This window comes from Hyperolius riggenbachi, chromosome 1 (genome assembly GCF_040937935.1).
Source record: "Hyperolius riggenbachi isolate aHypRig1 chromosome 1, aHypRig1.pri, whole genome shotgun sequence".
Taxonomy (NCBI): domain Eukaryota; kingdom Metazoa; phylum Chordata; class Amphibia; order Anura; family Hyperoliidae; genus Hyperolius; species Hyperolius riggenbachi.
In genome coordinates, this window is record NC_090646.1 from 214,656,578 (window position 1) to 214,672,978 (window position 16,401).

The 16,401-nt window shown below is 42.7% G+C and overlaps 1 long non-coding RNA gene across 1 annotated transcript; it reads left to right on the forward strand.

The window, feature by feature from the left end:
• Positions 1–988: 988 nt before the first annotated feature.
• On the forward strand, positions 989–5,143 carry LOC137547072 (uncharacterized). Its single transcript, XR_011026465.1, has 2 exons — positions 989–1,063; positions 5,053–5,143. It is a non-coding gene; the product is annotated as an uncharacterized lncRNA (long non-coding RNA).
• The last annotated feature ends 11,258 nt before the right edge of the window (positions 5,144–16,401 follow it).

The window sequence follows — 16,401 nt, forward strand, 5'->3', positions numbered from 1 at the left end:
TGTCACCTCTCCTTTGGAACTCTTTCCCACAGCCATCTGTTATGCTCCAAGCCTAGACATTTTCAGACCTACCCTCATGACACACCTATTCAGACAAGCTTATAATTTGCTATAGCTAGAATTTAAAGTCTACTGCCTCATCTGTTAACCCATTGTCTACTTTCCCGGTGTCTGAAACCCACTACCCTCTTGATTGTAAACTCGCAAGTGCAGGGACCTTCCCCTTTTGTTTCCTGTTTCTGTGCAATTTATCAAATGAACAACTATCAGTATCGGTGATGTTGTTCAATGTACACATCAATTGTATGTATCAGTATTGTGTCCCTGGTTGTCCTGATTGTACAGTACAAACTGCTCAAGTATCTATGCTCCCCATTGTTGCATGTTTTGTACATTGTACAGCATTACAGAATATGTTGGTGATCTATAAATAAAATATCAGTAATATTTACCTATATTTTACTATGACCTAACTTCACCATACTTTCACACAGAACCCTCCCCTGGTGGTGCCTAACCTTAACCTCCCCCCCCCCATGGGTGCCTAACCCTAACCTCCCACCCCCGTGGGCAACTAACGCTGACCCCCAGTGGGCAGCTAACCTTAACTTTCCCCCACACCTAACCTAAATCTACATTTCCGGTCCAGTCCAGTCAGTTTTGTATCAGTTTTGTATGTGTTTCTCCGTCTTTGTTCACATATAAAAGGTGTACATTTCCAGTCCAGTCAGGTAAAACTGATAGAAAACTGATGCAAAACTGACAGGACAGGCCTGGACTAAAAATATGCAGATTTATGTGTAAACCAAGCCTAAGCTACTCATGGGGGTTACAGTGGACATGGGAGTTTTCTGAATAATTTCCTAACATGCTTTACTTGGGAGGCAGAAGTAGGGCCTAGCAAATTACTAAACTATTAATACAGCTACTGGTTAAATGGGTCAACTGCTATAATAACTGCTTTCATTTGCTAATCCCAAGATCTGCCTTCTGGATGTGGCTAATTAAGTAGTAGGATCATTTTTGCTCATCACTAGTAATCAAACAAGGCTCACAGTTACTGGTTAGTTAGGAGCTCTGTTTATTGTTCTTCACAATGACAGATTCATGTTTTTTTCACAGAACTGTCGGTATATGAGTTTAGGTAATAAGCATGCAAAGTATAGTCAATTGAAGGCTCTGCACTGACTGTACTGAGAGCATCTCCCTGGAATTGTCTGTGGTGCTTTCCTGTATCTCTAGGTTGACATCCTCTCTACAGATTATAAGATGCCCGCCTGCACAGAAGAGCTGAGGTGCCATCGCAGACGGAGCAAACCACACAGGCTTTGCACCAGAAACTCTCAGATAACAGGAATGTGATGCATTTATTCAAATCTTTGCTTTGCAAAGGAGAAATGTTAGCAAGATTCTGAAGTGTATAGGATGCACAATGTTTACTAATGGGCACCGCAAAAAGAGGAGGCACATTCTGACAGCTGATAGACAGTGAATCATAATAGACATAATTACAAAGCATATTCTTTTTCTAATTCACTGTGTAGCAGCCTGTCACACCAATCATCCCAAAATAAGTAATTGTCATGAATAGCACAAGGCAAAGCGAGTCTCTGCTATAACTTCATCAGTATGACATAATGTCACTAACAGCGCTCTCAGCTCGGAGTTCTGCAGCAGCTCTTCTCTGTCTTTCTATCACTGCCCTGATGGCAAGTGGCCTACAGGGTATAAAACATGTGATGGGGTCCAGAGCAGAATCATAGCAGGACCCTGGATTCTCTAAGCTCCATTTCAAAAGAAATAGACCTGTGTCATTCCAGAACAGTAACAAGCACTGTAGTACAGAATACTACATTCATAACTGACCTGCATACACAACATTAAAGAGGCACTGTAGTGACATATAGTAGAATGCAGAAAATGAATATTATTATTTATACCCAATTGTACGGTAATTTACCAGGTTTCAGCACCAACAACATAATGCTGGCCACAGGAGAAAGATGTCAGAAGACACAGTGGGCTATGCACAATTCACTTTTTCTTCTGAGTTTTCTTCTAGCAGATAATTGTTAATCTTCAAGTTAAAATAACGTTTTAGCACTTTGCAATGAAAAAAGTACCAATAAGTAGGCGAAAAAATACTGTTAAAATGATTTTGAGTATTTGCTTGTTGGTGGTTTATAGTGAGTCTGAAGCAAATTTAAAAAAGAAAAACAGATAGAGGGAAGGTCCTATAGAGTCTTCCCGTTCCTTTCCTGTTCCCCTCGTTCCACAGCTGGCTCCTTCATTCAAATCTCCTGCAATGGGAGTGCTCGCGATGACGGCCAGCTCCATACTGCTGCGCATGTGTGAGGGCACACTAGAACATGTTTTCACATGCGCAGTACGAAGTGGCCCAGAGACTGCTAACAGGTGAACTAGCACTGGAACGTGGGGACCATGAGAGGAACGGTAAGGCTCTATAGGACCCAGAGCCATCCCTCTCCTTAGGTATCTGTTTCTTTTTTTTTTTATTTCCGCTTCAGACTCCCTTTAAAGAGACACTGAAGCGGTAAAAAAAAAATATGATTTAATGAATTGTATGTGTAGTACGGATACTTACTAGAATATTAGTAGCAAAGAAAATATTCTCATATTTTTATTTTCAGTTATATAGTTTTTTAGTTTTTTTTTATAACATTGCATCATTCACTAATATTTGCAGTTTGCACACTACTTAGCATTCTAAATGATTTACAGAGCAGCAGTGAACTTTTGAACCCCTTCTCTGCAGAGAAAAAGAAAATACAGTGACTGACAGTTGAAATAACAAGCTTCAGAAGACAGAGCTCTCTGTGACTTTGAAAGTCGTAGAGCTCAATGGCTTTTTTGCATAGATAACAACTGGAGTTTCTTAACTCTTCCTGTACTGGAAACAATAGTGGACTCATGTCTCTACTCCTTATTTCTTAGCTGTACTACACATACAAATCACTTTTCTGGAAAACTACCAGGTCTTTTTGGAACTTTTCCCCACTTATTGCCACTGTTCTTAGTACATACCGTACTAAGCAAATTTGGTGGTTCTAACGTATAGGAGCTTTGCTATTAACCTCTCATGTTGGCCCATTGACTTTAATGAAATTGGTGAATTACCTTCAACGAAAATTAGCAGTATCACCTGATGTTCCGCCAGAAGCATTCCTACTCATTCATATTAAGGGTCTGCTTTGAAGACATTTTAATCAGGGCTAAATATGTATTCAACAGGCACAAAAGTCCTGAGTCTTTAAACTTTGCCCCTCAGCAGGTGGCATGCTCTTGGTCCTGACCCTCTTAGATGAACACGAGGCCAACCTCGAGTACTAAAGCACATACGTACCTAAGAAGAGGGATGCTTCTGGATTCTGTAAAGGCTTCCCATGCCATCTTCCTGACTCCCGTTGCCAAACGATGACCTCTTAAAACCGACTAGTGCTTGTTGGTTGCAACATTGGCGCTGCACTCCTCTTCAGGCATGAGCACGCCCATACTACACGTGCTTGATTGCGTTCACTACTGCGCAGGTGAGGCCGTGCTCGTGTAGGTGCAGCACAGTCACACTTATGTCAGAAGAGGAGTGTGGCCCGATGTTAAGGAAGCTTCCGGTGAATGGCAGCAAGAGCAAGGAGAACCAAGAAAGCCTCTAAAGGATTTAGTGGCTTCCCTCTTCCATGGTAAGTGAACCCGAGCTTTAGCATTAACCTGCTGGGCGTTCCGATTATGCGCAGCCGCACGGCTGCGCATAGTTTTTAATACCTAATTTTTTTTTAAATCATGTAGCTAGCCTCTCTGCCGTATCCCTCCCACCCCTCTGATCGCCGCCGGCGCCTATGCCCGTCAGGAAATCCCGTTCTGAATGGAATTTCCTTGAGGGCTTCCCCCGTCGCCATGGCGATGAGCGGTGTGGCGTCATCAACGCCGTGACGTCACAGGGACTCCCGATCCACCCCAAAGTGCAGCCTGGTGGCGATTAGCCAGGCTGCACACGGGGTCTGCGGGGTCGGCGGCGAGCGGCGGCGATCAGGTAGGACACGCAGCAAGCAAAGTGCTTGCTGCGTGTTTCCTGAGCGGTGGCCTCCGGCGTCTCTGGATGAGCCTAGCTCGTCCAGAACGCTAGGGAGGTTAAGCCATCAGACACAGTCAAAGAATTATGTGGAAATAACATAACTTTATATAAAAAAATTTAACAGGGGTGGTAATAGTAGAAATATTAGTGTGACAGGCATGCTAGTTTTAGGTATAGTTAATAACAGCCTTATATGAAAGGATTATTTATCTGAATGGTCTGTGCCTGTAAAGGGAGAGAGAGTGAGATAGAGGAATTTCCATAATCACATCTGATGAATGATCTTGGTCCAGAAAAAGAAATCACCCTGTACATTCCAACCACTAGAAAGCCCAGTGAAAACTGAAGAGAGACAAATGTTGAGACTGTCTGTCTGTATGCATAGTCTGTGCTTTCTGGCAACCGTAAGATTTCACTTTTTTATTTTCAGAACAGAAACTAAAAAGAATTATGTCAGATCAGAGCAGTCATCGTGTTTATTTTTCCACTTTGCTACTGCTAGTGCAACCACCTCTCCATAATGGAGCTTTTTTTTATTTTTTTTGCTTCAGTTTCGCAGACATACACAATATAAGTACCTTTTTTAAGGGTAGATAGGGCATTTAATATCATTATGACTGTCACTGACTTATTACGTATTATTATTAGTGAATTAATTATGTTATATTCAAGGGTTGTGCTAAACCAATTTTTTTGGGCCATGTGGGCTTGTATTGATCCTATTTTTAAACTCTAGGCATCCAGATTCCTGAAGAATAAAGGTTTTCATGGGGTAAAAATGATTTGAAGAAGGGACACCATGCTGTCCATTTTTGCAACGTGTTTTTACAATTGCAGAGAGAGACAGAAAGGGAGAAAGATAGTCTGGAAAAGTGTTCAATAGTGTTTATGTCTGTTCCGGACTCCCTAATCTGTCCTGACATTTTAATCCATGCCTAAATGTTGTGTCCTTTGTGAAACAGGTGCTAAGATAAGCAAAGGGATGCACACCTGGACTTGACTGTTACTCCTGAGAAGACTGATGAGCTGGAAAATAAAAGGCAAATCAGTTCAGTATGGGTGAGCCTGATCTTCAAAAGCATACATGCTTTGTGCTCAGATGTAGAAGGGGTGTGATTTGTGCCGCTATTTTTTTGTTTGTTTGTTTCAGGACATGTGTTAGGCTGGTTCTATGTAGAGAGGATTTCTCAGTGTTAAGTTTAACAAGACGCCCATTAAAGTAAAAATGAAGAGCGTAATTTTTCATCGCACGCTATGGCTGCATAGCATGCGAAAAGAATCATTAACAAGCGATATAGTCATTAAGATACGCTACTGAAGCAGCGCAGCTTTGTGAATAAACTCCATAGTCTTTTGCACCACACTGTAGGAAGGACATACTAGAACAGGTACAAAGACATGCAGCTAAATTCATTGGAGGAGTGGATGGTTTCACTTACCAAGAATGGTTGGACAAACTGGGCTTATTTAGCTTGGGGATCACCTAATGCCGGATACATGTGTTGTTTGACAACCGGCCAAAATAGTGCCACACTCTCCCCTGAAATACTTACCGAGGCTCCAACAAAGTCTGGCAGTCTCCCTCTATCTCCCCGCAGGCTTAGAGCGGCTTTCCGGCTTCCCCAGTGCACGGAAGCCGGAGTGTCAGCTGACCCGATGCGGAAGGCTGACCCAAAGCTGGAAAGCAGCTTCAAGCCCACGGGCAGATAGAGGGAGACTACTAGCCATCACTGGAGGCTCGGTAAGCCTGCCAGCACCCACAGAAAGCCCCCCAAAAGAGGTCCCTGTTATCCCTCAGGCATGCCAGTTAGTTGAGACTTCTGGATGCCTGAACTGTGCTGTACATAAGTTTGGAAGATACGCTTTTTGTCTCTAGGCTTGTACAAAGGACAAGGGGGCACAATTTGCGTATGGAGGAAAAAATGTTTTGCCATCTATTTCAGAAGGGGTTCTTTACAGTAAAAGTGATTAAAATGTAGCAGTTATTATAGCAAGTTCTAAATCTGCATTTAAAGGAGGCTTGGGTGCTTTCCTTGTATTGAAAGACAGCCGCGGCTATAATTATTAGGTAATTCATGGCAGACTTAATCCAAGGATTTTATCTCACTGCCACCTGAGGTGGGAAGGTATTGTTACCCTTAAAATGTTAATTGGCCAAGCTTTGTAAGTTGTTTTTTTTTTTTTGCCTTTCGCTAGATCAATTGTGATATGTGAAGGTGCAGGACATAAATGTACAAAATTATTATTACTATTATTATTTTGCCTAGTGGAACTTGATGGACAGATAGATCTCTTTTTTTCAACCAAACTAACTATGTATTTTTGAAAGCATTCTGCAGTGCCTGGAAGTCATATTCTTGTTCTAGTGACCTACTGGCCATAATATTCTCCAGATGAGCTTGAAGCATTATTTACTCTTACTAATGCTTGCCAAGAGGTAGATTTTCCTAGAGTTTCCTTGAAAAATGATTTTGTATTCACTACATGTAGCCGAACAGTGTAAACACAAAAAATAAGATATAACAGAGATTCTCTGGTCTTGCTATAAATTATCCACTATGCATTATTATTTCACTAACTTCGTGGAGATTCCGAGTCTAGACCGTCTAATTCATATTTTTGCTAATACGTATTATCAAATGTAGTCAGAGAAATCAGTTGAATTGTGATCTGCAGTGTGGTTTATTTATATTGTATCTAACTGCAAACTTTTTAAAATGATTAATGCTTTTAGAAAGGTGGCAGTCATTGTCTTGTATCCATTTTTTAGTCCAGGCTATACACAGTTGCTGCATGCATGACTCGCAAACAAAGTGAAACTGAAATCTTTATTTGTATGCCTTGAAGCAAAAATATGAAAGCCTGCACTGGTCTATGTAGTACATAATATTCATTTTGTAACACAGTAAAGAATACTGCAGGCGGAGATCTGAAGACTGCTGCTGCAGAAATGTTAAAATAGAAAAATAAAATATAGGAGCCTTTTTTAAACAGAGGCACGGGCGCCTATTTCATTAACTTTCCTTCAGGCAGGGAACACACTACATGCGTTTTTGCGCGTTTTGCCGCGAACGGCAAAACGCGCACGATTTTAAAGCCTGTTGAAAATAATAGCCTAGCTCGGGAAACGCTGCGCCGCATGCGTTTGTGCGCGTTTGCGTTCGCGTTTTTTTACGCGTTTTGTACCCGCACAGTTTTCTGCTTTTTTCCGCACATTGCATGACACTACATGCCATGCAAACGCAGAAACGCAGAAACGCACGTGGAAAAACGCACGCGTTAGACGCGACCGCAAAACCCGACGGAAACCTGGGAAACGCAGGGAAAAACGGCCCTGCAAGTGTGTTCCCTGCCTCAGAGTTTTCTCACAGGAGATACAATTTCATCTCACCTACAAAATACATTTTCAGCACCTGGCAATTGAAAAAGTACAAAAAAGGAGACATAACATCAAACTAGTTTTCTTGCTTGTTTGGGGCTTAAAATATGTGTTATTGATATGATGTGGAAACCTCTTTTGTGAGAAAGCTCAAAAGAAAAGTCAATTGAATATGGGCCAATATGTTAATGGAGGGCTATTTTTTTTTTTTTTGCTGGGGAACTGGGCATGATAAGTGGCTAAAAGTAGTGCTCTACATTTCCTAAACTGGAGAAAAGAAGATCCACTGAAAAAATCAAATAAAAAGTGATGAACAACTAATGTAAAAGTAGTTGAAAAATGGTGAACAGGAGCCCTAATGATTTGCATTGAAGCAACCATGCCCTGGTCATCCTCACCAAAACCCTGCTGGTCCATTTCAAGCTTAGTCTATACTCTACGAGTGTTTGCCAAAACATGTTTCTACAGTGGCGACTCCACTTGGCCCTCCCTATTGATACCGGTATTATAGAATCCAGAGTTTCCTCAAAGCTGCTCACTTGAGTACCTAAACAACTGGAGAGTACACAGAAATTTAAAGTGAACACGAGGTGAAAATAAACTGATAAGATAAGCAATTGTATTTATCCTCCTACTACCCCCCAAAAACAACTTTTTTCGATATTCCATAGTTTTATTTTATATTTAAACATTTACAAAGTAGAATTAATGTTCTGTTGTCTCTTCTCATCTTCCTCTGCTCTCAGAAGTTATATTCTGCCAGGAAAAGTTGTGTTTTTAATTTGCTTATCAGTGATGTTTACTATATTCCTGACAAAGACAAGACATAATAAAACAGGTAAAACAGCCTGGTTATTAATATGTTTTGCTGTCTACATACACATGTTTATCTCATCATGTCACATGTGGCCTCGGGTACACTTTATGAGCCAGAGATTTCTGCAAGCAGAGGGGCTGGCTCTCCATCCAAGAAATGAGAGATAATTAAGTGAACCGAAATTTGCACTCATGGGGGTATACACAGCTCATACATCTGTTACATAATCTAGGGGTGAGACCCCACAAATCCAGAGAACTATCTGATTTCGCATATGTGTCACATGGATGGGAGTTATGTAAGACAATGGCCTCAATTTATAAAGCATTACGGCATGCGGTAATGCTGAAAACAGCAGACTTTCCTGAGCACTTAGCAAAGTGTCAATTCAAAAAGGCTGTTACCGCATGAAAAACTGCAATTACCGAGCAGTGAGGTAAATTACAGCCTTGGCTGTAATTACCTCCAACACATGTCAGTAAATTGTCAGCAAATGTCAATTCATAAAGCCTTCAACAAGCGGTAAGTCAGACAATAATTACCATCACCTCTGGTGAGGTCTTAACAATGCGAAGTCTCTGTGAGTCGGTGCAGGGAACCGAAGTCTCTGTGAGTCTGTGCAGGGAACCAAAATCTCTGTGAGTCTGTGCAGGCACACTTCTGCTGTACCGCTCAATGGGCTATGGTAATTTACTGAACTTCAAAGGCAGCTGTGAAAATCTTTATGAATTCGCATACTAAGGTCTAAAATACCGAATGCGGTATTTTCCCTCCCAGATTTTACTGCAAAGCCTTTTATGAATTGTGGCCTATGTCTGTTATCAACTCTACACTCGATCGATCTACGAAGATGCTTAGATACTTCTCTTCATGGGAAAGGAATTTGGGCATTGCCTTTTGTAGTAACCATAAATCAAAAATGTATATTTTTGCTCACAAAACTTCAACTTCTGTTTGAATACAAAACATTAAGTACAAAATATTAGTTTCATGGGACTATTAGCTCAGATCTTTCAGGATAGGGACTCTAATTGTTGGAGAGGTGGAAGGTTTACTTTTTCTTACTAATTGTAAATAACTTGCGAATTGAAATTCTACAAAGATTCAGTAGTGAGACACATACTAAATGTGGGCAAAACAATAATACTGAGAAACAGGGGATCGACTCATATACCAATGCTAGAGGAATTAGTACGCGAGCTACCAATGGTCTGATGACATTAAACAGATGTTAGCACAATCATGTGTATTCTTGGGGAGTCCACTCCCTTGGCATTGAGTTGCAGATCTCTTGGACCCACAGTTATATTACAGTTTACTGCAAGTTATGTTTTTATTTCCTTTAAATTTTAACAATTGCTCATCGTGTTGATATTACACTAAGATGATATAATGTAATAGTTGAGCACATGGGTTTGATGACACCATATTACCATTTAGGGAAACTGCCAGTTACTGATGACAACCATTATGGTTATCAGATATGATTACTCAGCACACAAAAAGTTTGTATTGATTGGTATTTGAGAGAGAAAGTGGAACTCCGCTCAATACCTCTGTCAGCCGACAGTGCAGGAAAACGAGCAGCTCACACCCAGAAATCCATGTAGTGAAGGTGAAATCCGCACTATGTCGGTTGAAAAATTCCTTTATTTCATCAGATACATATCAATCCAGGACACCACATGCTAGCATGTGGTGTCCTGGATTGATATGTATCTGATGAAATAAAGGAATTTTTCAACCGACATAGCGCGGATTTGACCTTCACTGATTGGTATTAGAGATGGCTCGAATGGTTTGCCAGCGAACGGTTCCCAGCGAACTTCCGTGGTTCACGATCACGGCGAACCAGGAACTTTTCCAGAAGTTCGGTTCGCCCCCATAGTGCATCATGAGGGTCAACTTTGACCCTCTACATGAGTCAGCAGGCACATTGTAGCCAATTAGGCTACACTCCCTCCTGGAGCCCCCTTTATAAAAGGCAGGCAGCGTCAGGCAGTGGACTCATTCGTGTGCCTGCAGTAATTAGTGAAGGGATAGCTGCTGCAGACTCTCATAGGGAAAGCTTAGTTAGGCTCTTGTAGGCTTGTTAGCTTGCTCCTGGCTGATTGTTATTGCTAAAAAAGCACCCCACAACAGCTATTTTGAGAGCTAATCTTGTTCTTGTGATCTATTTTTTTTGTGGTCCATTTGCATTAAATACAGCCCTGTCAGTCAGTGTCACTGTGCCTGTCTGTGTGTGACAGGTGCACATGTAATACCCATCACTGCATATACCTACTACCTGTTGTGTTCACTTCAGTGCACCCACCTACCTACGTGAGTGCACGCAGTGTGATATACCACTCCGTGCATACCTGTTAACAGCACCTGTGTGACTGACTGCACATTGTATTAGTCAAGTCAGTACATACCTTTCACTTTAAACCCCCCCCCCCCCCCCAATATGGACAAAACAAAAGGCAGAGGTAGGCCACCTGGCAGGTCTGTTCGAGGTCGCGCTGTCATGATTTCATGCCGCACTCGACCAAAGTGCAGTGTTCAGAAGAAGGCACGTGTCATCAACCCCCCAATATTGTCAGGACGTAGTTGACTATTTAACACAGAACACTTCATCTTTCTCAGCTTCCGCATGGAAGCGTGACATTTCTTCCTCCTCCTGCTCTGATTCTGGCTCCCCACTTAACACTCAGTTGGCCGCCACCACCAAAGTACCATCATCCCAGGGCACAGCGGTGTGTACATTTTTTTGTGTGTCTGCCTCAGATGAGAGCAATGCCATCTGTACTCTCTGCCACTGAAAATTGAGCCGTGGAAAGACCAAGACCCGCGTAGGGACAACTACCTTACGAAGGCACATGATTACAAAGCACAAACTGCAATAGGATGACCACCTGAGGGAAAGCGGCACACAAAAGCAAATCCACACACCGTAGTGGAAGATATGCAATTATTTCCAAAATAAATCCTGAATAATCTTCCTGCACCCTTATAGATAGGCCTTTAAAGAGGGTTGCAATATAAAAAAATGCCCAAAAATATTTAGTGCCCCAAAATATATGTAAACCCATTTTTTTCTAAAATATCTCCCTATATGTCCCCCATTTTATTTTTTTACCTGGTCTGAGTACCTTTGCCTAACTGCAAAAGCTTTGCAGTGCCAGTGGGATTGTGGGAAGTTTTTTATGTTTTAGCTACAGTAACAAGCTTTTCCTAAATCAGAAAGCAAACACTAAAAACAACAAAATAGGTAAGCTAAATAAGTAATTTCTTACTGTGTGATTTTTTTTCAGTTAATATAAAGTTTTATCCCACTTAGGCCTCGATTTATAAAGCATTACCGCATTGGGTAATGCAGAAAACATTTACGAGCACTTAGGAAAATATCCCTCTACAACAGATCCTTATCAGAAGGAAAGGTCCCCTCCTGCTTCAAAAGGTCCACAATCATCCCAGTCCCCAAAAAACCAGGGAACACGGAACTCAACAACTTCAGACCCGTGGCCCTAACCCCCATCACCATGAAAGTATTCGAGAGGCTAGTGCTGGCCCACCTGAAGCACTCCACCAGCACCCTCCTCGATCCACTCCAGTTTGCCTACAGGGAAAACCGATCAGTTGACGATGCCATCAATGTCAGCCTGGCACACATCTATGAACACCTCGACAGTCCAGGAGCCTACGCTAGGGTCCTTTTCCTGGACTTCAGCTCGGCTTTTAACACCATCTGTCCGGACATTCTGATCGACAATCTTGAGCATCTTGGGGCAGATTCCCTCCTCTGCAGGTGGGTAAAGGACTTTCTCTCCAACAGAACTCAACGGGTCAAGCTTGGCAGTCGCATCTCCAGCGAGAGAACCACCAACGTCGGTGCCCCGCAGGGCTGCGTGCTGTCCCCTCTCCTGTTCTCTCTGTACACCAACAATTGTACCTCAGCCTCCGACTCTGTCAAAGTTATCAAATTCGCAGATGACACCACGCTCATCGGCCTCATCGACAGAAACGGGGAGGACGCTTACCGAAACGAAGTTGCGAGGATCTGTAACTGGTGCAAGGACAACAATCTTGTCCTCAATACAGCAAAGACCGTGGAACTTATCGTGGACTTCCGAAAAACTTCCTCCGGCCCCACTACCTGTGTTCATCGACGGGTCCGAGGTCTCCCGAGTCCAAAGCGTACGGTTCCTAGGTTCAACCCTAACAAGCGACCTCAAATGGGGGCAGAACACCACCAGAACCCAGAAGAAAGCTCAGCAGCGGCTTTTCTTCTTACGCCAACTGAAAAAATTCGGAATGTCACGGGATCTGCTCACCAGCTTTTACTCTGCGACCATCGAATCCATCCTCTGCTGCTCCATCATTGTCTGGTACGCAGGAGCAACCGCCAAAGACAAATACAAACTCCACAGAGTGATAAAAAGAGCAGAAAAGATCATTGGCTCCCGCCTGCCCTCGCTAGATCTCCTCTACTCCACGAGAATGAAGACAAGGGCCTCCAAGATCTTACTCGACCCCTCCCACCCGGGCAGACGATACCTTGAGACCCTTCCACTGGGACGCCGGCTCAGATCCATCCCCGCCAAGACCACTAGGCGCATGAACACCTTCTTCCCCCAAGCAGTCCTCCTGCTGAACTCACTGAACTCAAAACTCCCCCCCCCACCCCCCTGGCCTACATCCCAGGGACACTCCAGCCCCAGGCATCCCCTCCTCTCAGCTGCAATCTCGGACTGACACGCGGACTATCACAGCAGCAATCACTCCCCCCCCCCCCCCCCGAGGACTCTATTTAAGACTAAGATGCTCCAAATGTATTTGTATGTATGCCTTTGTTATGTCTGCCATGTGTCGTTATATGTTAGAGGCCATGTGAACCACAAGCAATTCCGGGCACACCACTTGGTGTGCTTGGCGTTAATAAAGATGATTCTGATTCTGATTCTGATTCATAAAGGCTGTTACCGCATGAAAAGCTAAAATTACAGAGCAGTGAGGTAAATTACTGACTTGTGCGGTAAATACCTCAACACATGTCAGTAAATGTCAATTCATAAAAACTAGAACATGCGGTAAAACCCAGGAAAATTACCGGCACCTCTGATGTGGCATATTCAGTGCGAGCCTGTGCGAGAGCCGTGACTCTGAAGCAGAAGCAGAGACAGCTATGACTGACAGGAGCACGGAGCCAATAGAAACAGCCCCGTCTCCTACAAGTCCTGCTGATCAAATGTTGATAGGACCCGTAGGCTTCTCAGGAGGAACTTTTCTACCCCCAGGTAGTGAGCAGAGAGAGCGGAACAAAACAGGTTTCCTTGAAGCTCTTTGGCAGTTTAAGGCATTAGTTTACTGTTTGAAGATGCAGAGGAACTAGTGGGGAAATCAACTAAGCAGGGCATGTTTAAAGTCTCCTGGAAGTTCATCTAAGCTGTGGCAAATAAATAAAATGTTAAGAAAGACTAATAGACAGATTCAAAGCGAGCAGAGACAGTATAACAAACATGTACATCTAAAGGGATGTCAGGATGCCGCTTACTATTTTAATGCCCTCACTGCACAGAACAGAATGTAACAAAACAACTAACTCCACACTGCTCTGCTGTGTTACTGCACAGGTTTTTGTCAATGGGCTTCGGTAAATTACCAAACTTCTACCGCACCTGTGAGCATTTTTATGAATTAGTACATTTAAGTCTAAAATACCAAATGCGGTATTTTAACGACCAGATGTTTTTTTTATCGCACAGCCTTTTGTGTTATGTCCTTCAAATGGAACATGGATGCAGGTTTACAAGAGAAAAAGAGTAAAGAAAATAATTAAAGGACAACTATCAAAGTAAATGGATTTGCCAAAATCCCTCCTTTACTCCCAGAGAATGGCATTATATTCATATCTTTGTGTGTGGTGTGGCAAAGACAGTTGTTCCTACTCACCACATGCTGACTGAAAAAGAATGTAAAGCGTGAGAGACAACCACTCACACACAGGTACAAATATAATAATGTCCCCTGTGAGCAATAGACACTGCTGCTGACTGAAGCTGACTCTACTTTTATGGAATGCTGTTTGTGAGGTAAAGCTACAAATAAAATGAAAAAATAATTTACTACAATATACTATCTTCCCTTACTCACTCTTCTCTGTTGAAGGGGTTCTGGCAAACACATTTACTTTGATAGTTGTCCTTTAATATGATTGGTTGTCCAAGACAACAGCAGCCTCACTTTCATATGCACATTGCAGAACTGAGGTTTTGTCCAAGTTATTACTATCTTGAAAGCAATTAAGGAGCGAAGGAGGGGCCTAAAAAAATTAAAAACAGTTTAAAAGGTAAGAATCACAAAACACATAGTGACATTCAATTTAAGGAAAAATGTTTCTCACCTTCTTACCTTTTTTTTTTTTTTTTGTAAATAATTTTTATTGCATTTTTCACATGAGAGAAAAAATACATGTAACATTGTTTTATCTTTGTCATTGAGAAAAGGTTAACAGTGACCAATTCTAAATGACATATAACTAATCACAATGTCAATCATAAATCCGCAGTCGGGAGGGATACCTCCTGCTGCTTTGTGACCTTAGGAGATTATTACAACTTGAAAAATAAACACATAACATCATAATCAACTTGTAACTGCAAATTAACACTTCGTAGTTATATTCCTAATATAAGCACAAGCTTAGGCCTAAATAATCTTACCGACAAGCAGCTGCAGGGGTCCTAGTTGTCAAACTTTATGACCTGGGTGTACAGCTAATAGGAGGGTGGGTCAACCAGAGGGCAGAGAGGTTAAAGAGACTCCGTAACAAAAACGGCATCCTGTTTTTTATCATCCTACAAGTTCCAAAAGCTATTCTAATGTGTTCTGGCTTACTGCAGCAAGTTCTACTATCACCATCTCTGTAATAAATCAACTTATCTCTCTCTTGTCAGACTTGTCAGGCCTGTGTTTGGAAGGCTGCCAAGTTCTTCAGTGTTGTGGTTCTGTGATGCATCTCCCCCCTCCAGGCCCCTCTCTGCACACTGCCTGTGTGTTATTTAGATTAGTGCAGGTTCTCTCTGCTCTATTATCTTTTACAAGCTGGATAAATCCTCCTCTGAGCTGGCTGGGCTTTCACATACTGAGGAATTACATACAGGCAGAGCTGTCTCCACTCTGCAGGAAGAAACAGCCTGACACTTCAGTGGAAGATAGCTGCAGGGGGAAAGAAACACACAAATGATCTCTTGAGATTAAAAAGGAAGGCTGTATACATCCTGCTTGTGTATGGATGTATTTTCTATGTGTGGACATACTGTACATCAATCTACTTCCTGTTTTGGTGGCCATTTTGTTTGTTTATAAACAAACTTTTTAAAACTGTTTTTAACCACTTTTAATGCGGCGAGGAGCGGCGAAATTGTGACAGAGGGTAATAGGAGATGTCCCCTTACGCACTGGTATGTTTACTTTTGTGCGATTTTAACAATACAGATTCTCTTTAAAGACAGGGTGGGGAGGAACACTGTGTCTAATGGTGGAGATCAGGGTACTATGTGTTGATCTTAAAGAGTAACTGTCAGGCAAAAACACTGTTCACTGTTCACTGTTAAAGTGAACCTAAAGTCACTAAAAAAAAACGAGATTAACTCACCTGGGGCTTCCCTCAGCCCCCTGCAGCCGATCGGTGCCCTCGCAGCTCCGCTCCGATCTCCCAGGACCCGCCGGCGAGCACTTCTGGTTTGGCCGTCACCGGCCGACAGGCATGGGAACGCGAGTGATTGTTCGCGTTCCCAGCCTGTATATCGCCCCTATGCTGCCATTGCGGCCAGGAGGTCGCAATAGCAGCATAGGGGGCGATATACAGGCTGGGAACGCGAACAATCACTCGCGTTCCCATGCCTGTCGGCCGGTGACGGAGAAACCGGAAGTGCTCGCCGGCGAGTCCTGGGACATCGGAGCAGAGCTGCGAGGGCACCGATCGTCTGCAGGGGGCTGAGGGAAGCCCCAGGTGAGTTAATCTCGTTTTTTTTTAGTGACTTTAGGTTCACTTTAACAGTGCAAGAATGGCAGCAATGTAAATATTCCCCTTGAAAATCAATAGGTGAATTTTGATTGGTAGGCTCCACG